Here is a 22,087-nt window from a genome sequence, read left to right on the forward strand (position 1 = left end):
TACTGTATCATCATGTACTACTAGTCTAGTTTGGTGAGGCATCTTAAGTTATTAATTCTCAGCAACTCTGTATCCCATTGGATGGTACGATATATCTGTTTTATAATAAATAAATACAAAATAAATAAGTAAGAAGATTTATAACCAATGTTGTATAGCCTGAGGCCTAAATTCTCAATTATAAGCTTTTCTTTTTGAGCATTAAAGAACATTGACAAAGATATTACCATTCATTTATTTTTATTCATTCTTGTATGCAATTGGTATACTTCCTTCTTACTCATACAGCATATAATTTGTATAATTTGGTGTAAATGATTGCCGTTAGAAGTGGGTGCCGTTTATAATCCCAAACAGACAAACCCCCATACTTCTTTTCAATGTAAAAAGAGGATTTCAAAAAGCATCATATTTTTATAATAATCATTTTCATTTATTTCATGCGGCACAATTTCATCCTGGACTGTACTTTTATCCAGAAAACAGGATAGAGTGGTTGAGTGAATGTAGTTTGTACTCTATAGAGGAGGGTCATTGTGTCAGTAATGTTATAGAACGTTAGCGTTCCAGCCTTGTGATCCAAGTAGAGCCCTATTTTCTTAGAAGGCCAAAAAGGTAGTTGTTTAGTCTGTTTAGTATTCTCCCAAACACAGCGACCAAACACATCCAAACTCCAGGTCTGTTCATGAAAGTTTAAAATCCAATCAAAATGATCATGACTAGGACACTTCTTTCGGTTTATCCCCTTATATGCAACACCCATAACAACCTGTACTCCACTCCATTCAACTTCCCAGTAACAGCAGCCTGACAGAGCCTCTCTACACAGTACTACAGCATTGTTTACAAATCTCTCTGGGTGGTCCGGATAAGGCAGTGCCACATCCTTCCATACAGCCTCTTTGTTGTCTTTGGAGAGAAGGAGGTTTTTATGTGCGGTGTTTAGGTCCAATGTGAGCTGACAGGCATCTGATGGTAAGAAATCAGATATGATGAACCCATACAACAAGTATTGATCTGTCTGCCTGTCTGTCTGTTGTTTGTCTTCCATACTTACATTTCAAAAACTCCTCCCTTGTTGTTGGTACTTTACTCTCCACAAACTTTTCTTTTACTTGGGGTAGAACTAGAGGGATACAGAAATAATGAACTAAAGACAGTAAATTATGTTGCATTAGTCTCAAGATAAACTGTGATTGTGCTGATGTAATTTTAGTGCAAATGTGTGGTGAAAATTGGCTCACGTGGACTGGGATTTGATGCCTGCAGAATATGAACATCCTGTACTGTGGAAACGGATATATAGTCCTAGTGAGTATAACAATGTAATTTAGCCATTCTATACAGATTCAGGTATGTATACTGAAGTCTGTTAATTTGTTGTTTTTTAATTAGGTTTACTCAATTAAATGAAGGAAAGCTATTGATTGGTCAGTGGAGATGGTTTGAGTGGAACAAGGGATTTGACAAGTTTGGTTTGTTTGTTGCAAACCTTTTTTAGAGATTTTTACGAAGGTCCCTTTGCAGATGTCCTCCAATCGCTGTTTCAGTTCAGCCACAGATTTCTTCACGCCTTCAAAAGACACTTGTTGGCTGACATTGATGCTGCATGAGTCTCCACATCCAGGGAGGGCTAGGATTGATTGACAGCTCTATAGACACAGACAGGCAATCTTAATATACAAGTTGGATCCTGACAAATTCAAAGTGAAACAAAGTACCAGAGGAATTGTGTGTGAAATATATACATATATATATATATATATATATATATATATATATATATATATATATATCGTTTTCCTGGGTTTAGCTTGTCATGAAGCTTGAGGTGTGTTTCACAGTACGAGGCCAGGCACAGAAGACAAGACTTGATGGCTTTCTGCTTTCTCCCAGTACAGACATCACACACAATATCCCCTGGTTCAGCATAACTAGGAACAGAAGGGTCAGCTTGGAGTTCTTCAGTCTTCTTCAGTCTTTCCACTACCTCTGCAAACATGGTATTTTTGTTCAGAGCAGGCCCTGTGGTGAATATCTGTCTACACTGAGGACAGCTGTAGACACCTGTCTGGTTATTTAGACTCCAGTAGTCCTTTATACAGCCCATGCAGTAACTGTGTCCACAAGGAATGGTCACAGGCTCCTTCAGTAGATCCAGACAAATTGAACAAGTGAATTGTTCTTCACCAAATAATGAACAAGACTCAGCCATTTTAGAGATTGTGAGATTGTGGCCGAGACAAATGTTTATCTTGTGTGTCAGGGCTGGTTCCGGTATAGTGCAACGATCTGAATTCCTATCCGTTCTGAAAAATTACATTTCCTGTTTTGCCTGCACAGCTGGGGTGTGTGGTACACACTCCAGTACAGTAGGTGGCAGCCAGTGGTGTAAAGCACTTAAGTAAAAAATACTTTAAAGTACGAGTAAGTCGTTTTTTGGTGTATCTGTACCCTACTATTTATATTTTTGACAACTTTTATTCCACCACATTCCTAAAGAAAATATGTACTTTTACTCCTATACATTTTCCCTGACACCTAAAAGAACTAGTTGCATTTTGAATCCTCGGGCAGGACAGAAATATGGTTAAATTCATGCACCTATTAATATAACACGTTGTCATCGCTACTGCCTCTGATCTGGCAGACTCACTAAAGTCTGAGTGTTGGAGCATGCCCCTGTATTTACAGGAAAAAAAAGAAAATCATACCATCTGGTTTGCTTAATAGGAATTTTACTCAAGTATTTCAATCGAGTACTTTTGTTTGCGGACTAATACCATAAAAGAAGAAGCGATTTTTATCACGTTCTCCATCTGGGGCTTGAATGTGTACTAGTCGGCTGTGCTCAACGATAAGTTACAGTTTTTCTCTTAGCTCTATAATTCAACAAAATAAATATACTGCTCTCTGACTGCTCACAGCTACCAATAATGCTGTTCTGAATTGGTTTGTTTAATAATAGGGTCAACTTCCAAGTTGACCCTATTAAAGTGTATGTAAAGTGTATGTAAAATTCAGACTTCAACTGTATTTGACCTAAACCCTCCCTGAATGTTTCAAAAAAACAATTGACCCTCCCCTATACACCAAATAATAATTAAAACATTTTGTGGATAGCAGACAACATGCCAACTGTTTACCCTCACTTCCAGGACAGACCAGAAACTTAGATATGCAGTTTTTGAAACTGTTCTTTGTCCTGTAAACATTACATGGCAACGTGGGAATTTGAATAGTGCACAGGACTGCGGGCCAGAAGGTTGTGGGTTCCCAGGCCATGGTGGACAAGAATAGGGGTGGAAAGATATCCTATATAGTAAAAGCATTGCATGAATCTATCATCGAATTTGCCTTTTATAAAGAGAGATATGTCTATGTGTTCACCTTATCATATTTCTCCAATGCCAAATCCATGTCTTGTTTGTAACGAAACTGTCCCTGTTTGAGAATAATGACATCTGAGACGTCATTAGGTATCTGAGCATGGTACATTTAAAAGTTAAGCCCACCTTTCCACTCCAGACAGATAATGCCTACCAACACAGAAAAATGTAAGCTTTAATTGCTGGCTACTCTTCTTCCATGGCTTAACCCAACGAGAGAAGGTCAAGTGTTTCCCTAAAAGCTTCTGGGTTTAAACATCTTCTATTGTACAGAAAGTGAATAGCTTAATCAATTGATAGTGGCAGAATTAGATTACTTCTCAAGCCGTCAGCCTCTGAATGTCAAAGAAACGAAACAATGATATCCCCATATGCATCGGAGTCGTGTCTTTCCCGGGTATTTTACAGCTTGTTTCTAGCTTAAAGGACCAAAGCGCTGTTATAGATCACTTTATATAATCAGATCTGTTTTATTTTCTTCTAAATCTTATAACAATGGGTAGGCCTGTGCTTTTCGACATTTTCTTTAATAAAAGGTAGGCCTATGGGATACCCACTCAATTGGAATTTTGGTTTTAACTAAACAGCCCTTCACTGATACGGAGTAGGCTATTTAAAGATGCATGGTGCATGGTGGGTGGAGGATTTAATGACAAATCCATGGATATAAAGTGCCTTCGGAAAGTATTTAGACCCCATAACTTTTTCCACATTTTGTTACATTACAGCCTTATTCTAAAAGTGATTAAATACAAATAAATCCTCATAAATCTACACACAATACCATGTAATGACAAATCGAAATCAGGTTGTTTGAAATTTTTGCAAATGTACTAAAAATAAGAAAACAAAAATACCTTATTTACATAAGTATTCAGGCCCTTTGCTATGAGACTCGAAGTTGAGCTCAGGTGCATCCTGTTTCCATTGATCATCCTTGAGATGTTTGTACAACTTGATTGGAGTTCACGTGGTAAATTCAATTGATTGGACATGATTTGGAAAGGCACACACCTGTCTATATAAGGTCCCACAGTTGAGAGTGATTGTCAGAGCAAAAACCAAGCCTTAAGGTTGAAGGAATTGCCCGTAGAGCACTGAGACAGGATTGTGTCGAGGCACAGATCTGGGTCTACAAAAATATTTATGCAACACTGAAGGTCCCCCAAGAAAACAGTGGCCTTCATCATTCTTAAATGGAAGAAGTTCGGAACCACCAAGACTCTTCCTAGAGCTGCCCGCCAGTCCAAACTGAGCAATCGGGGGAGAAGGGCCTTGGTCATGGAGGTGACCAAGAACCCCATGGTGACTCTGAAAGAGCTCTAGAGTTCCTCTGTGGAGATGGGAGAACCACTCTTCAGTAAAAGGAACATGACAGCCTGCTTGGAATTTGCCAAAAGGCACCTAAAGACGGTCCGAACATGAGAAACAAGATTCTCTGGTCTGATGAAACCAAGATTGAACTCTTTGGCCTGAATGCCAAGCATCACGTCTGGAGAAAACCTGGCATCATCACTACAGTGAAGCATGGTGGTGGCAAAATCATACTGTGGAGATGTTTTTCAGCGGCAGGGACTGGGAGACTAGTCAGGATCGGGGGAAAGATGAACAGAACAAAGTACAAAGAGATCCTTGATGAAAACCTGCTCCAGAGCACTCGGGACCTCAGACTGGGGTGAAGGTTCACCTTCCAACAACAACCCTTAGCACACAGCTAAGACAACACAGGAGTGGCTTTGGGACAAGTCTCTCAATGGCCTTGAGTGGCCCAGCCAAAGCCCGGACTTGAACCCGACGCGAACATCTTTAAAGAGACCTGAAAACAGCTGTGCAGCAACGCTCCCCATCCAATCTGACGGAGATTGAGAGGATCTGCAGAGTAGAATGGGAGAAACTCCCCAAATACAAGTGTGCCAAGCTTGTAGTGTCATACCCAAGAAGACTCTGCAAAAGGTGCTTCAACAAAGTACTAAGTGGAGGGTTTGAGTACTTATGTAAATGTGATATTTCCAGTTTTATTTTTTATACATTTGCAAACATTTCTAAAAACCTGTTTTTGCTTGGTCTTAATGGGGTCTTGTGTGTAAATTAATGAGGGGGGGGGAGGGGAGGGGGTTATTTAATCCATTTTAGAACAAGGCTCCAACGTATATACAGTACCAGTCAAAAGTTTGGACACACTTACTCATTCCAGGGTTTTTCTTATTTAAAAAAAATTGTACTCTACATTGTACAATAATTTATGAAGACATCAAAACTATGAAATAACACACAGGGAATAATTTAGTAGTCAATAGAGTTTATATCTGAGATTCTTCAAAGTAGCCACCCTTTGCCTTGATGACAGTTTTTCACACTCTTGGCATTCTCTCAACCAGCTTCATGAGGTAGTCACCTGGAATTATTTTCCAACATTCTTGAAGGAATTCCCACATATGCTGAGCATTTTTTGGCTGCTTTTCCTTCACTCTGCGGTCCAACTCATCCCATCTCCTTTTTTTGATGGTGAATACTTTGATGAATCTCAAATAGAAAATATATTTTGGTTTGTTTAACACTTTTTTTGGTCACTACATGATTCCATATGTGTTATTTCATCAAAGTTTTGATGTTTTCACTATTATTCTACAATGTAGAACCAAACAATCGACTAGTCGACTAATTGGGGTCAGCCCTACTGAATTCAAAATGTTTTTACAAACAGGTTGCTACACATTGTTGCGCATTGATTGAAAATGGAATACAGTAACATCTCAATACTTTTTAGATGCACCTTTGGCAGCAATTACTGCTGTGAGTCTTTCTGGGTAATAAGTGTCTTAAGAGCTTTCCACACCTCGCTTGTGCAACATTTGCCCATTTATTTATTTTTAAAGTTCTTCAATGTCTGTCAAATTGGTTGTTGATCATTGCTAGACAACCATTTTCAGGTCTTGCCGTAGATTTAAGTTAAAACTGTAACTCGGCCACTCAGGAACATTCCCTGTCTTCTTGGTAAGCAACTCCAGCTAACGTTAGTGAGCTAGCTAGAATTCGTGGCATATCAATTCAATTCAATTCAATTCAAGGGCTTTATTGGCATGGGAAACATGTGTTAACATTGCCAAAGCAAGTGAGGTAGACAACATACAAAGTGAATATCATACATTTAGAAAAATCGTAATTTATCATATGTTTAGAAAATGTTGTACATTTTGCAAATTAACATATATTTTCAGTTTTGGAAATTTGTAGCATTTTAATAAGAATTGTAACTCGTAACATATTTACTTACAGAATAATATGAAATGCTCTGAGACCAGGTTAACTACTATGCTTGAAAATATGGAGAGTGGTACTCAGTAATGTGTTGTATTGGATTTGCCTCGAACATAACACCTTATATTCAGGATTTAAAAAAATATTGCTTTGCCAAAGGTTTTTGCAGTATTACTTTAGTGCCTTGTTGCATTGTTTTGGAATATTTTTTATTCTGTACAGGCTTCCTTCTTTTCACTATGTCAATTAGGTTAGTATTGTAGAGTAACTACAATGTTGTTAATCCATCCTCACTTCTCTCCATTAAACTCTTTAACTGTTTTAAATTGACCATTGGCCTCATGGTTAAATTCCTGAGAAGTTTCCTCTCCGTCAACTGAGTTTTTAAATCATCTGATTTGATTATTTTATATATTTTACATGTGATAAGGCCACACAGAGGGGCAGAGAATTAGCCACCTGTGATAATCTGAAGAACCTAAAAAGGCGGCTAGATGTCGTCTGTTACGGATACAAGTATCCTGTGTGTGTATCCTGTGTGTGTTTCTTTTCTCTCCTTCTCCCCTCACAGGTGAACATCTTAACCTCTCTTTTAACGTCTTAACCTCTCTTTTGTTTGAGCACCTCCAAATCACTTTGTCATCTCCTGTGAGTATTGTTTTTGGTTATGGTGTTTGTTTGATTGCTGGTGGGAAAAGGGGAAACCAAGACAAGTCGCCCATGGGCATACACTACCCATAGGTAGACTTTGTTAAAAACACTAGTTAGAACTGGGCGGACCGCCCACTGTATTTTTGGTTAGTTAGCTGTTAAGTTAGGCTAGTCTAGCTTAGGGGTGTTTTGGATGCTATTGTTTCTTTCCTTGGGTCCAGCTCAGCCCCTTTTCCTGCTCCCCCCATTACCGTGTGTTTTACAATAAACCCTGAGTTTGACGGTATAATTTCAGTTGTCGTGGTTATTTCGTTCACACTTTTACTTTGTCACAATTATAATTTGCATGAGTTATGTTACGGGTCTCATTACCATCCCCCCCCTAGACTGTCGGGCCAAAAGGGATTCGTAACATAAGTGGGGGCTCGTCCGGGATCTGTCATAACTGACACCCATGCCGCTCATGTAGATTGTTGTAGTGGTATAGTTCAGTGTTGAGCGTCATAGCTGAAGTAGCATTAGTGTTTGCTATTTTCTTTGGCTCTTGTGAAGTAGTTTAAGATGGCTACTTTTGATTTGAAATCCTTTTTGGATAACCCTTCGTGGGAGGTTTTTGATAAATGTCGTAGAGTTGATTTAATGACCTTGGCTGACCATTATTCAGTATCGATTCCACAGAATGTAGTTAAGTCGGAGGTTAAAAAGCTGGTGTTAAATGTATTGTTGGAAGAGCAGGTGCTTGTGTTACCGCTGCCTGAGCCTACTACCCCTGTAGGGGATGTTGCTGCTCCTGTAAGCCCATTGGTGTCTGATAATGAGGGCGAGGCTAAAACACCAGCCACATTGTCCTGTTTTGATCCACTCTCCCCACTGTCAAATGGTGATGCCAGGAGGGATGTCCGTATAGCACAGTTACAACTGGAGGCGGAAGAGAGCCCAAATTAGGCGAGAGACTCTCCAGTTGGAGATGTGTAAAATTGAGGCAGAACGAGAACAGCGGCATTTCGATTTGGAGATGTGTAAAATTGAGGCAGAAAAAGAACGAGAACGAGAACAGCGGCAGATGACGTTTAAAATGCGCCAGATGGAACTGGAGGCAGAGACAGCGAGGCTAGCCTCCGGTCCTACTGTGCCTGTTTGTGCCTGTTTGTGAGCCGTCCTCACCTGCTGTGTCCTCAAACACGTTTGACATTAGTAGGCAGATTGCCTTAGTACCTTTGTTCAGAGAGTCAGAGGTTGACTCCTATTTTTGTGTATTTGAGCGTATAGCCGTAGCATTGAAATGGCCTGAAGAGGTATGGTGCCTATTACTTCAGTGTAAATTAACTGGTAAAGCCCAAGAGGTTTTGTCAGCGCTACCTCTGGAGGACAGTTTGAATTATGAAGTGGTCAAAACTACTGTTCTTCGTGCCTATGAGCTTGTGCCTGAGGCATACCGACAGAGATTTAGGTCTCATAGAAAGTCTTCTAGTAAGACTTATGTGGAATTTGCTAGAGACAAGGGAAATCTGTTTGATAAATGGCATGCTGCTAGTAAGGTAACTGATTTCAACTCTCTCCGGGAGTTAATCTTGTTGGAAGAGTTTAAAAATTGCTTACCCGAATGCATTGTAGTTTACCTAAACGAACAGAAAGTATCCTCCCTGGCAGAAGCGTCTGTGTTGGCAGACGAGTTTGTGTTGACGCACGAGTGTGTTTTCGGCTCAAACTGAGAGTAGAGCCACTGAGTTTCCTTCTTTTAGTCCTAGTCGACCAGCAGTAGTATATCAAGCACGCCAGAAGAATGAGCATCCCTGTTTCTATTGTCATAAAGTGGGACATATGATTAATGATTGTTTCCTGCTAAAACGCAAACAAGGGATGCCTCTTTGTGCCAAGCCACCAACAGGTGTTGCTCTAATTCGTACGGTTGTGAAGTCTGCAACAAAACAGGTGCCTCAGGGTAACTGCAGTTTGAAAGTCTCAGTCCCCGACCGCAGTTATGAACCATTCATTTTCGAGGGGTTTGTGTCCCTAACGAATGACGAAGCGTCTCAGCGACCGGTTAAAATCCTTCGAGATACTGGTGCGGCGAAGTCGTTTATATTGTCTGATGTGTTGCCCTTATCTGACGATACATACTGTGGTTCCAGTGTGTTAGTGCAGGGTATTGAAGTGGGTTTTGTCCCAGTGCCATTGCACTTTGTGAAAGTACACTCTGAGTTAATCAGTGGAATATTCAGAGTGGGGGTACGTCCTATATTGCCAGTGAAAGGTGTGACCTTTATAATGGGTAACGATATTGCCGGAGGAAAGGTAGTACCCGTATTGGAAGTATTGGATAAAAGTGACCACTCTCTCTCGAATGAGTTGGCACAGAGTTATCCACATGTGTTCCCCGCTTGTGCTGTCACTCGTGCTCAGGCACGACAAGAGAGTGACGTGATAGATTTGTCAAACACTGTTCTGTTCAAAGAGGATGATCAAGAGGATGGATTGTGTGATACCTCTGAGAAGCTGATCACCTCTGACAAACAGCCCAGGAAAGAATCAAAGAACGTTGAACTTATTGCTGAGGCAATATAGTTACCAGTCACTCGTGAGCAGCTGATTGCTAACCAAAAGGTTGACAACAAGCTTGCTAAATGTTTTTCTAGTGTTGTCTCATTGGAAGATGTAAAGATGAAGAACGTGGCTTACTTCATTGATGGTAATCTCCTCATGCGTAAATGGAAATCCCATGTTGACGCGGGTGGAGATTGGAATGCTGTTTACCAAATAGTGATTCCTACAGCCTTTCGACAAAATGTGTTATCCCTTGCTCATGATCACCAGTGGTCTGGTCATTTAGGAATCACAAAGACTTATGATCGGATCCTTCGACATTTCTTTTGGCCGGGTTTAAAACAAGATGTGGCTCAGTTTTGTCGGACATGCCACACATGTCAGATAACAGGAAAACCAAATCAGGTTATTCCTCCCGCTCCTCTTTGTCCCATACCTGTCATAGGTGAACCATTCGAGCATGTGGTGGTTGATGATTGTGTCGGACCGTTGCCGAAGACAAAATCGGGTAACCAGTTTTTGTTAACGATTATGTGTACAAGATACCCCGAGGCCATTCCTCTGAAGGATTACAGCCCCGGTAGTGAGTAAAGCCTTAATAAAATTCTTCACGACATTCGGGTTACCTAAGGTGGTACAAAACGATCAAGGTACCAATTTCCTATCCAAGCTCTTCAAGCAGGTGTTAAAATCCTTGTCAATTACGCACCGTGTGTCAAGCGCCTATCACCCAGAGTCTCAGAGTGCGCTTGAAAGATTGCATCAGACACTGAAGTCTATGCTACGTAAATATTGTTTGGAATCTGAGAAAGATTGGGATGAGGGAGTTCCTCTAGTTTTGTTTGCTGCTCGTGAAACTGTGCAGGAGTCCCTAGGTTTCAGCCCGGCTGAACTAGTGTTTGGTCATACAGTGAGAGGACCAATGAAAGTCCTTAAAGAACAGTTCTTGTCCCAAGAGTTGTGTACAGGATATGAGAATGTGTTGGACTACGTTAGTCGCTTTCGTGAGCGCCTACACCAAGCTTGTGCTCTCGCAAAGGAAGCTCTGTCTTACTCACAGAGGAGCATGAAAAGACACTATGATAAAGAGGCTGTTTCTCGTCCACTACAGCCAGGTGACCAAGTACTGGTGTTATTACCTGTTCCAGGATCTTCACTGTCAGCTCATTTCTCTGGTCCTTATTTGATTGAAAAGAAAATAAGTGAAACTGACTACGTGCTTCAAACTCCTGATAGACAACGCCAATCTCGTGTGTGTCACATTAACATGTTGAAAGCTTCTCACACCCGACCCATCACAGTTAGATAGTTCAAAAACAGAGGAAGGTACTGCTGTCTCCTCTGCTACTACTGCTATCATAGTGGACTGTCATATTGATGATGATGGATTGGAGTTGCGCAACACTCAACAGCAGTGTGTTAGATTGCCCAACTCAGAAATGCTGCTGTCTATCCAGTCAGGTCTGGTTCATTTAACGGATGGACAGGCTAATGATATTGTGAGGCTACTACACAGTTTTCCATGTCTCTTTAATGACGTTCCTACTCGCACAAATGTGTTGGAACATGACATTAATGTTGGAAATGCTACACCTATCAAGCAACACCCATATCGTATCAATGCTTCCAAGAGGAAGATAATGAGGGATGAGGTGAAATATTTGTTGGAGAATGACCTGGCTATGCCAAGTTCCAGCCCTTGGAGTTCTCCTTGCATTTTGGTTCCTAAACCTGATGGCACGTCCAGGTTATGTACGGATTATCGAAAGGTAAATTCTGTCACAATGCCAGATTTGTTCCCGTTACCCAGACTGGACGACTGTATCGACACTATTGGTGCTGCTAAGTATGTAACTAAGTTGGACCTCTTAACGGAACCTGCCAGTAACCTTTTAACTTCATGTGCTTCTGAGATTTCTGCCTTTGTGACCCCAGACAACTTCCTACAGTACTCAGTCATGGCTTTTGGGATGCGAAATGCACCAGCCACTTTCCAACGACTGGTTAACTCCGTATTAGCTGGCGTTCCTAATTGTAGTGCATACCTTGATGACCTAGTGATTTATTCGTCTGAGTGGTCAGATCATGTTGACTCGCTAAGGGTAGTATGTGAACGGTTGGCAGCTGCTTCTCTAACCCTGAACTTGGCAAAGTGCGAGTTTGGGAAGGCTACTGTTACCTATCTCGGTAAAGAGGTTGGCCATGGACAGGTGCGCCCTGTTGATGCCAAGGTCTTGGCTATAACTGCATTCCCTGCACCTACCACCAGACGAGAGCTACGCCGCTTTTTAGGGATGGTTGGCTACTACCGTAGCTTCTGTAAAAATTTCTCTGTGGTAGTTGTTCCATTGACCGCTTTGCTTAGTCCGGCTAGATCATTTGTGTGGTCCCCTGATTGTAAGAGAGCTTTTGAATCAGCGAAAGCACTCTTATATAGTACACCTGTACTTGCTGCTCCAGATTTTGAACAACCGTTCAAACTTGAGGTAGATGCTAGTGCCAGAGGTGCTGGTGCTGTTCTACTGCAGCAGGACAAGAGTGGAGTGGATCATCCCGTTTGTTATTTTTCACGTAAATTTAATAAATGTCAAACAAACTATGCGACAATAGAACAAGAAGCTCTTGCTTTGTTGTTGGCTCTGCAATACTTTGAAGTATATATTGGTTCCAGTGCCCTACCAGTGATTGTATATACTGACCATAACCCCTTAGTTTTTCTCCACCGAATGTACAACCAGAACCAGCGCCTTATGCGTTGGGCGCTGATTGTACAAAATTATAATTTGGAGATCCGTCACAAAAAGGGTTCAGATAATGTGTTGGCAGATGCTTTGTCTCGTGTGTAATAATTGTTGTATGTTTTGCAAGGTCGTTGTTGTGAGTATTCATTAATACTGTGGTCGCAATCCCCCCCTAGGGTTGCTCTTTTAAGGGTGGGAGTGTTACGGATACACATATATATATATCCTGTGTTTCTTTTCTCTCCTTCTCCCCTCACAGGTGAACATCATCACTCCCCAATCAGTCAACAATCAATCATCAATCAGAAGACACACCTCCTCCTTTTTCCTACCCTATCACAGTTCCTTTCCCTTGGTTTAAAAACCCCATCAGTTGTTTGCTCTAGAGCTCAATCTCTCTGTAAATACCATGTATATAGATCTCTGTGTTTCACTCTCTCTTTGTCTTAACCTCTCTTTTGTTTGAGCACCTCCAAATCACTTTGTCATCTCCTGTGAGTATTGTTTTTGGTTATGGTGTTTGTTTGATTGCTGGTGGGAAAAGGGGAAACCAAGACAAGTCGCCCATGGGCATACACTACCCGTAGGTAGACTAAACACTAGTTAGAACTGGGCGGACCACCCACTGTATTTTTGGTTAGTTAGCTGTTAAATTAGGCTAGTCTAGCTTAGGGGTGTTTTGGATGCTTATTGTTTCTTTCCTTGGGTCCAGCTCAGCCCCTTTTCCTGCTCCCCCCATTACCGTGTGTTTTACAATAAACCCTGAGTTTGATGGTATAATTTCAGTTGTCGTGGTTATTTCGTTCACACTTTTACTTTGTCACAATTATAATTTGCATGAGTTATGTTACGGGTCTCATTACCATCCCCCCTAGACTGTCGGGCCAAAAGGGATTCGTAACATCGTCTTATAAAATAACTTGAAAGCTACCAAAATTCTAGTAAACTTCTGAAGTTTCCAGTAATATACCCTCCCTTTGCAACCCTAGGCACACATACAGTGCCTTGCGAAAGTATTCGGCCCCCTTGAACTTTGAACTTTTGCCACATTTCAGGCTTCAAACGTAAAGATATAAAACTATTTTTTTGTGAAGAATCAACAACAAGTGGGACACAATCATGAAGTGGAATGACATTTATTGGATATTTCAAACTTTTTTTAACAAATCAAAAACTGAAAAATTGGGCGTGCAAAATTATTCAGCCTAAACTGAATTACAATTATTTGTCTTTGAACAGCCCCAACATGAGGAGTCATCTGTTTCAGAGACATGGATAACTAAGAAAAGGTGAGGAAGATCGGGGGAGGCTCCTTCGGGAAAGCAATCCTCGTCAAATCCAGGGACGATGGAAAACATTATGTCATCAAGGAGATCGGCATCTCCCGGGTAAGAGAGAACATACATGACATGTCACACTTTACATGTTTTGGAAGTCTTATTTCACCCAAAATATGCTATATTTCTCTAGCTATCTCTTTGCCTTTTCCCTCCCCCTCTCTCACTTTCGATGGCAGATGTCCAGTAAAGAGAGACAGGAGTCCCGGAAAGAGGTGGCTGTTCTGGCCAACATGAGCCACCCCAACATCATCCAGTACAAAGAGTCCTTTGAAGGTAAACAACAACCTGCGCACTACTCAGTCCAGGATCCCCAGTTCAGAGGTCAACAGTCAGCTGTGATGGCCAGAATACGTCTGGGCCTATATCTATTTCCTTGAGACTTTAGGGTTGTGAAATAAATCATGTCATTTAGCATACACTTTTATCCTGAGCAACTTAGTCCTGCGCGCATACATTTTACGTATTTGTGGTCCCAGGAAGCAAACCCACTACCCTGGCGTTACAAGCAGCATGCTACCAACTGAGCTACAGGGCCCGTCACCTGTGGTGTGAGTGCCGATGAACCAATGTGATGAATCTCAGTGGGTGTGTGAGACTTGGCAGAAGCCTCCAAGGGAAGTAGAGTCCATCTGGCTCATTAATTACAGTAGACGGAGGATGGATGACCTCACACTGTCCTCTCCCTCCTGATTCAATCCTGCAGAGTCTGTTTAACATCTGTCTGGCCAAGGAGATCGAATAACGGTGCTTGTGTGTCCTGTAGCACAGTGTAATACATAGACAGGGGTTAAACCAATCTGTGTGTCTTTGTGTTTTCTAGAGTGTGAATGTCTGTACATCGTGATGGATTACTGTGAGGGAGGAAACCTATTCAAGATGATCAACTCTCAGAAAGGAAACTCACCTGAGAGCCATGGTTCCGATGAATGAAGCTCAAAAAAGACATACGTTTGCGTAGCTACAGACTGATTTTCGTCATGGAGGGAGGGCAGGAGTATGAACATGCTCTTTGTTTGACTCTGTGTCTTGATAGATCCAGGATTGGTTCGTGCAGATATTGCCTCGCCCTGAAGCATGTACATGGCCGTAAGATCCTCCACAGAGACATCAAATCGCAGGTAAACAGGAAGTGCGAAGAGACCCAACTTTCCCCTGAGTATTGAGCATGTAGTAGTATACGTTATCCATCGTACTAATATGGTTTTGAACTTTAAAAAAAAAACATTTCTGACCGAAGATGGTACCATAATGCTAGTAGACTTTGGGATTGCCAGGGTGCTGAATAGGTGAGCAAGACAACATACTAAAGAAGCTAGCCTGTGTTTTAGTGAAAAAGGAGGCAACTTCTTTGCAAAGGTAATCTCCATTTCAGTAACTCAACTCCACAATCTTCTTTCAGTGCTGTGGAGCTGGCCAGGACATGTATCGGGAGGCCGTACTACCTGTCACCTGAGATTTGTGAAAACAAAACGTACAACAACAAAAGGTAACCATGTCTGCCTGGCTGAGGGGTCATTGCCTCACATTGGGCCGTGAACTTACTTTGAGGATTTGGTCTTTGTGTGAATGTCAGTTTGTAAACACTCATTTTAAAAGGTGTAGAGTTGAATCACCATGATTGTACAAATTCTGAGTAAATTTGTCACACACACAGGATAATGCAAGGTCATTGAGGTGCATTGAGGCAGCCGCCACCACGATGATGAAATAGTGTCATGTATAGCCTTTATTGAGTCGACTTACTAGCTGGTGCACGTCCAGAGAAGGAAGCCTGTAATGATTTAAACCTATTTAAATATGCTTCATGTACTGTAGTCTAATCAACGGTCATGCGTGTCTCCCAGACCCTGATGCGGTGAAGAGAGAGCTATGGAGGCAAGAGCAAGCCCATGTTAGCAGGTCCATGGTTGATCACAAACTATTCTAGAACACACTGTTCTGTCTCTAACTGGCAGTAAAGCTTTGCTGGATATTATGGTAATAGTTCTTAGTCATGATGTACAATGTTATTTCAGTACTAAGTCAATTAAACTGTTTCCAGGCAATGGGGTCATGCGGTAGCTGAACGGGTCAATCAGGTTCAGGAGTTTCTGCAGCGTAAAAGAGACGCCATGCTGAACAAGGTGCGCGCTGAGGAACAGTTGGGATGTGGTCGTTCCCCCCCATGTTCATGGTTAATATCCATAGTGTCGATCTGGAATCAAGGTTGAATTTAATGCTTACTGGTGTTTTATACTAAATGCAGCACATTTTATACATCTGAAATGTGGTTGAATTGAACAGTGAACAGGGTGCCCGGCAAAACCTGGCAGCCCTCTATGGTCAGTCCAGCTACAGGAGAGTCAAACCCAACAAAGAGGAGGTAGGAGCCCAGCTTTCAGCTCTGGATGTCCAGGCAGCCTCACTCCATCCGATCCCTCACGCATAACGATATGCCTGGGTTTGGCTTCCCAGTCTTCTGTTGTGTCTGCATGGTGCTACCCTCAGACACATCCCCTTAACTCTGCAGTCAAAAAGTGACCCAGCAGCACCTCCCAGTGTCTCACTCCCTGTACTGCATGTTTCTGTGTGGACAGGTGTGTAACGTTATGTCAATGCACAAGTCTGTGTCAGAGCTGCCGTTCATTCATTTGGTGCACCAGTAACAGCTTTTTTTGTGTGTGTGTGTCTGTGATATGTGTTACCTGCTAAGGTGATCTGCGCTGTAGTCCATGAGCAATGTGTAACTTCTTAGTTACCTCTGTGTGTAACGTCTGTGTATCCCGGATGAGGCAGATCAGGCTACAGAACTTCAACGAGCACCAGCAGATCAAAGCATGCCTCATAGGAGAGAAGGTATCCCTCCTCCACCAGAGATCAGATTATGACACTGTATTTGTTGGATCCTTTGTGTGAGAGGTTTATGACATCCTCTCTGGGTCGTTCTGGTGTCACTTCCAGTACGACAGTGATGGCTCAGACAGCCAGGTGTCCTGTGATGATGAGGCGGAGCCTAGGAGAAAGAAGATTGAGGCCTTGAAGATGAGTGCCGCTCCATCGGTCAGTCTCAAGTCACAGCTAGTAACCAGGAAATACATGAAGTGTTGACCAACATGTGACTGAGGAATTTGTTTGTTCTGCCAGGCCCAAGCACAGGCCCGTGGAGCAGCTAGAGAATAAGCGAAAATAGACGTATGAGAGAGAAAAGAGAGCCTGGGAGGATCATGTGGGTCCCCATCTCTTTTCTCACACTTACATACTCCTAAGCTACCCCATATGTAGGACCAAAATCACTTAGCTTCATTTTTGTGTGTTTTTGTCAGCTTGCAGCTCGAGGCGTGAAGGTTGCCATGGTAGCAGGAAGTGTAGCAATAGCAGCAGCGGTAGCTCCTCTAGAGCCTCCCCTTCAGCCTGGCCCCTCCCTCCCTGTACAGGGCCCGGCAGCTAAAGCCCAGACTGCATCCACAACCTCCACCCCTGCCATCTCCATGACTACTGCTCTGAAGGACATGGGTACGGTCACCCTAAGCTTTTCCCAGCTATTATTGAGAGAATACCTTCATTATGCAAAAAAAAAAATCTTACAAAGTTTTTTTCTTTTCCCATTTGTCTCCCTGCCAGCACCTTGCGTCCGGGCAGAGCTTTCCGTTGAAAGAGGACTCTCCTAAAACAGTTTGGTCATTTGGTTTTAATGGTGATTTCAGAGTGAGAAGGAGATTCCCTGTAGACTGAATGAGAACCTGAAGGCCCAGAGCACTGAGGAGGAGGTGTCAGCCACAGCCCCAGAAGGACAGTGCCCCACCCCCCAGCAGAGCCAGCCTATCACAGAGGAGAGACCGTCCTTTGGTGGGAACAGGAAGAAGTGGGAGGCTGGAGCTCCGTCGATTCTCAACTCTTTTACGCTATCCCTTGAAGCTCCATCTCTCTTCCTCTCCCCTTTCCCCAGGCTCAGTCTCCAGAAGAGAGATTGTCCTCTGGTGGGGACAGGAAGAAATGGGAGGCTGGACCTCCACCCATTCTCTTTGTAGCTCAGCAGACCGTAGAGGACCGCTGGTGAATAAACTACATGCATGCATCCCAGGACAATATCTCCTACATCCACACTATATCTTACATGTATCCTAATGGCGAGGTCATTCGGATGGACGATGTCCCCAGAAAAGCGTTTCTCAGCTGCTGGGGAACGTTGGCATCTGTGAAGAGAAACTGAGTCCTTCATTTACCCACCAACACACACACTCACTATCAACAACCACATCCAGTACAGGCTCGACGCCTAAGTATTAACGACTCTGCTAATGATTCTGATTGGTTCCCAAGACAACCATAATAAGTGAATGGCTGAGATGGGTGGTGTGAGTGGAACTAAGTTAGTGATGCGCCCAGAGCCAAACCCACCTGCTGTGGCACCTGTTATTCAGAACACAGAGGCCAAAGGTCAGGAAGTGAGGGATACCTTAGTAGAAGTGACAGGTCAGGAGAAGAGGCAGACTGTTAGATTTTATTTTATTTGGGGCTCTTTTAGTCGCCATTTGGACTAATCTTCCAAGAGTCCTTAAACATTAACACAATTTATTAAAAAACACACTTTCACATATAACACACTATTACAAACATACATAATATACTAACATAATGACCCAATAAATACTCAATCTAAAAAATATTGATTCTTCATCTACTATAGTCCCACAACATTTCTATATACTATATTTAAATTGTTTTAAAATAATGTTTAAATGTATATATTGAAAGGTTTCTAGTTTGCTCAGTTAATTTATTCAATTTCTTTATTGCTCTAAATCTAAATGTTATTTAGCCTATTTCTCCTTTGTCTGGATAACGCATAGATGGTGGACAATCTATTCCTAGTATTTACAGAATGTCTGTCTCTTACCAACTGAATACCATTGTGAATAGAACTTGGCCGTTTTAAATGTATATTATAAAAAAAGCATGTTTTTTTTCAATTATCTTGTTGTTTGATGACCAACCAAGAACACTGTACATGACTACAACAGAAGAACCATATCTCCACCTTAAAACAATCCTTGCTGCTTTATTCTGTGCATTCTGTAGCCTCCTAACTACGCTTGATGATGCATTTCCCCAGACCACCGAACAGTAGTTCACCTGACTCTCAATTAATGCTTGTGTTATTTGCTGAATAATTTTTCCTGGTAAATATTTAGCTATCCTTCTGATTATGCATGATGTTTTAATATTTTCTTTTACATAGATTAGGTGTGTTACGGTTCTCTTGTGGTGAAGGAGAGTCGGACCAAAATGCAGCGTGTAGATTGCGATCCATGTTTAATGACAAACACACTAAACACAAACACTACAAAACAAATGTAACGAAAACCGAAACAGCCTATACTTGTGTAAACTAACACAGAACAAGGACATCAGGACACTAAGGACAATCACCCACGACAAACTCAAAGAATATGGCTGCCTAAATATGGTTCCCAATCAGAGACAACGATAAACACCTGCCTCTGATTGAGAACCACTCCAGACAGCCATAGACCTTGCTAGATAACCCCACTAGCTACAATCCCAATACACGCACACCAAAACACACCACAATACAAAAACCCCATGCCACACCCTGGCCTGACCCAATACATGAAGAAAAATACTTAGACCAGGGCGTGACAGAACCCCCCCCTCCCTCCCTAAGGTGCGGACTCCCGAACGCACCTCAAAACAATAGGGAGGGTCCGGGTGGGCGTCTGTCCATGGTGGCGGCGCGGGACGTGGAACCCACTCAGTTAATGTCTTAGTCCCCTCTCCTCGCGTCCCTGGATAGTCCACCCTCGCCGCCGACCATGGCCTAGTAGTCCTCACCCAGAAACCCACTGGACTGAGGAGCAGATCGGGACTGAGGGGCAGCTCGGGACTGAGGGGCAGCTCGGGACTGAGGGGACAGCTCGGGACTGAGAGGACAGCTCGGGACTGAGAGGACAGCTCGGGACTGAGAGGACAGCTCGGGACTGAGAGGACAGCTCGGGACTGAGAGGACAGCTCAGGCAGGTAGGTAGATCTACCAGATCCTGGCTGGCTGGTGGTTTCAGCAGATCCTGGCCGACTGGTGGATCCTGGCCGACTGGTGGATCCTGGCCGACTGGCGGATCCTGGCCGACTGGCGGATCCTGGAAGAGTCTGGCTGCTCTGGCGGATCCTGGCCGACTGGCGGATCCTGGAAGAGTCTGGCTGCTCTGGCGGATCCTGGAAGAGTCTGGCTGCTCTGGCGGATCCTGGAAGAGTCTGGCTGCTCTGGCGGATCCTGGAAGAGTCTGGCTGCTCTGGCGGATCCTGGAAGAGTCTGGCTGCTCTGGCGGATCCTGAAGAGTCTGGCTGCTCTGGCGGATCCTGGAAGAGTCTGGCGGATCCTGGAAGAGTCTGGCGGATCCTGGAAGAGTCTGGCGGCTCTGGCTGCTCCTTGCAGACTGGCGGCTTCTTACAGACTGGCAGCTCTGGCGGCTTCTTACAGACTGGCAGCTCTGGCGGCTCCTTGCAGACTGACAGCTCCGTGCAGACTGGCAGCTCCTTGCAGACTGACAGCTCCGTGCAGACTGGCAGCTCGGGCTGCTTCATGCAGACTGACAGCTCCTTGCAGACTGACAGCTCTGGCTGTTCCATGCAGACTGACAGCTCTGGCTGTTCCATGCAGACTGACAGCTCCTTGCAGACTGACAGCTCCTTGCAGACTGACAGCTCCTGCAGACTGACAGCTCCATGCAGACTGACAGCTCTGGCTGCTCCATGCAGACTGACATCTCTGGCTGCTCCATGCAGACTGACAGCTCTGGCTGCTCCATGCAGACTGACAGCTCCTTGCAGACTGACAGCTCTGGCTGTTCCATGCAGACTGACAGCTCTGGCTGTTCCATGCAGACTGACAGCTCCTTGCAGACTGACAGCTCCTTGCAGACTGACAGCTCCTTGCAGACTGACAGCTCCTTGCAGACTGACAGCTCCTTGCAGACTGACAGCTTTGGCTGCTCCATGCAGGCTGGCAGCTCTGGCTGCTCCGAACAGGCAGGAGACTCCAGTAGCGCTGTAGAGGAGGAAGGCTCTGACAGCGCTGAACAGGCGGGAGACTCCGACAGCGCTGGAGAGGCGAGGCGCACTGTAGGCCTGATGCGTGGTGCTGGTGGTACTGGACCGAGGACACTCACAGGAAGCCTGGTGCGGGGAGCTGCTACCGGAGGGCTGGGGTGTGGAGGTGGTACTGGATAGACCGGACCGTGCAGGCGCACTGGAGCTCTTGAGCACCGAGCCTGCCCAACCTTACCTGGCTCGATGCCCACTCTAGCCTGGCCGATACGAGGAGCTGGAATATACCGCACCGGGCTATGCACCCGCACTGGGGACACCTTGCGCACCACTGCATAGCACGGTGCCTGCCCGGTCTCTCTAGCCCCCCGGTAAGCACAGGGAGTTTGCGCAGGTCTCCTGCCTGGCGTAGCCATACTCCCTGTGAGCCCTCCCCCAAGAAATTTTTGGGGCTGACTCCCGGGCTTCCTTGCCAACTGTGTTCCCTCGTATCGCCGGCTCCTCTCTCCGGCTGCCTCTGCTCTCCTAAGTGCCTCCACCTGTTCCCATGGAAGGCGATCCCTTCCCGCCAGGATCTCCTCCCATGTGTAGCAACCCTTGCCATCCAATATATCGTCCCATGTCCAATCCTCATTGCGCCGCTGTTGCTGCCTTTGTTGCTTCTCCTGCGGCTCCTGCCTGTTGACACGCTGCTTGGTCCGTTTGTGGTGGGTGATTCTGTTACGGTTCTCTTGTGGTGAAGGAGAGTCGGACCAAAATGCAGCGTGTAGATTGCGATCCATGTTTAATGACAAACACACTACAAAACAAAACAAATGTAACGAAAACCGAAACAGCCTATACTTGTGTAAACTAACACAGAACAAGGATATCAGGACACTAAGGACAATCACCCACGACAAACTCAAAGAATATGGCTGCCTAAATATGGTTCCCAATCAGAGACAATGATAAACACCTGCCTCTGATTGAGAACCACTCCAGACAGCCATAGACCTTGCTAGATAACCCCACTAGCTACAATCCCAATACACACACACCAAAACCCCAAGACAAAACACAACACAATACAAAAACCCCATGCCACACCCTGGCCTGACCCAATACATGAAGAAAAACA

General features: G+C 43.9%; 1 long non-coding RNA gene across 1 annotated transcript; it reads right to left on the reverse strand.

Moving 5' to 3' along the window:
- Positions 1-260: 260 nt before the first annotated feature.
- Positions 261-1,765, reverse strand: LOC112233801. Its single transcript, XR_002950847.2, has 4 exons — positions 1,493-1,765; positions 1,245-1,286; positions 1,058-1,126; positions 261-969 (listed from the first exon to the last, which is right to left on the reverse strand). It is a non-coding gene; the product is annotated as an uncharacterized LOC112233801 (long non-coding RNA).
- Positions 1,766-22,087: the final 20,322 nt, after the last annotated feature.

This window comes from Oncorhynchus tshawytscha, linkage group LG01 (assembly GCF_018296145.1).
Source record: "Oncorhynchus tshawytscha isolate Ot180627B linkage group LG01, Otsh_v2.0, whole genome shotgun sequence".
Classification (NCBI taxonomy): Eukaryota; Metazoa; Chordata; class Actinopteri; order Salmoniformes; family Salmonidae; genus Oncorhynchus; species Oncorhynchus tshawytscha.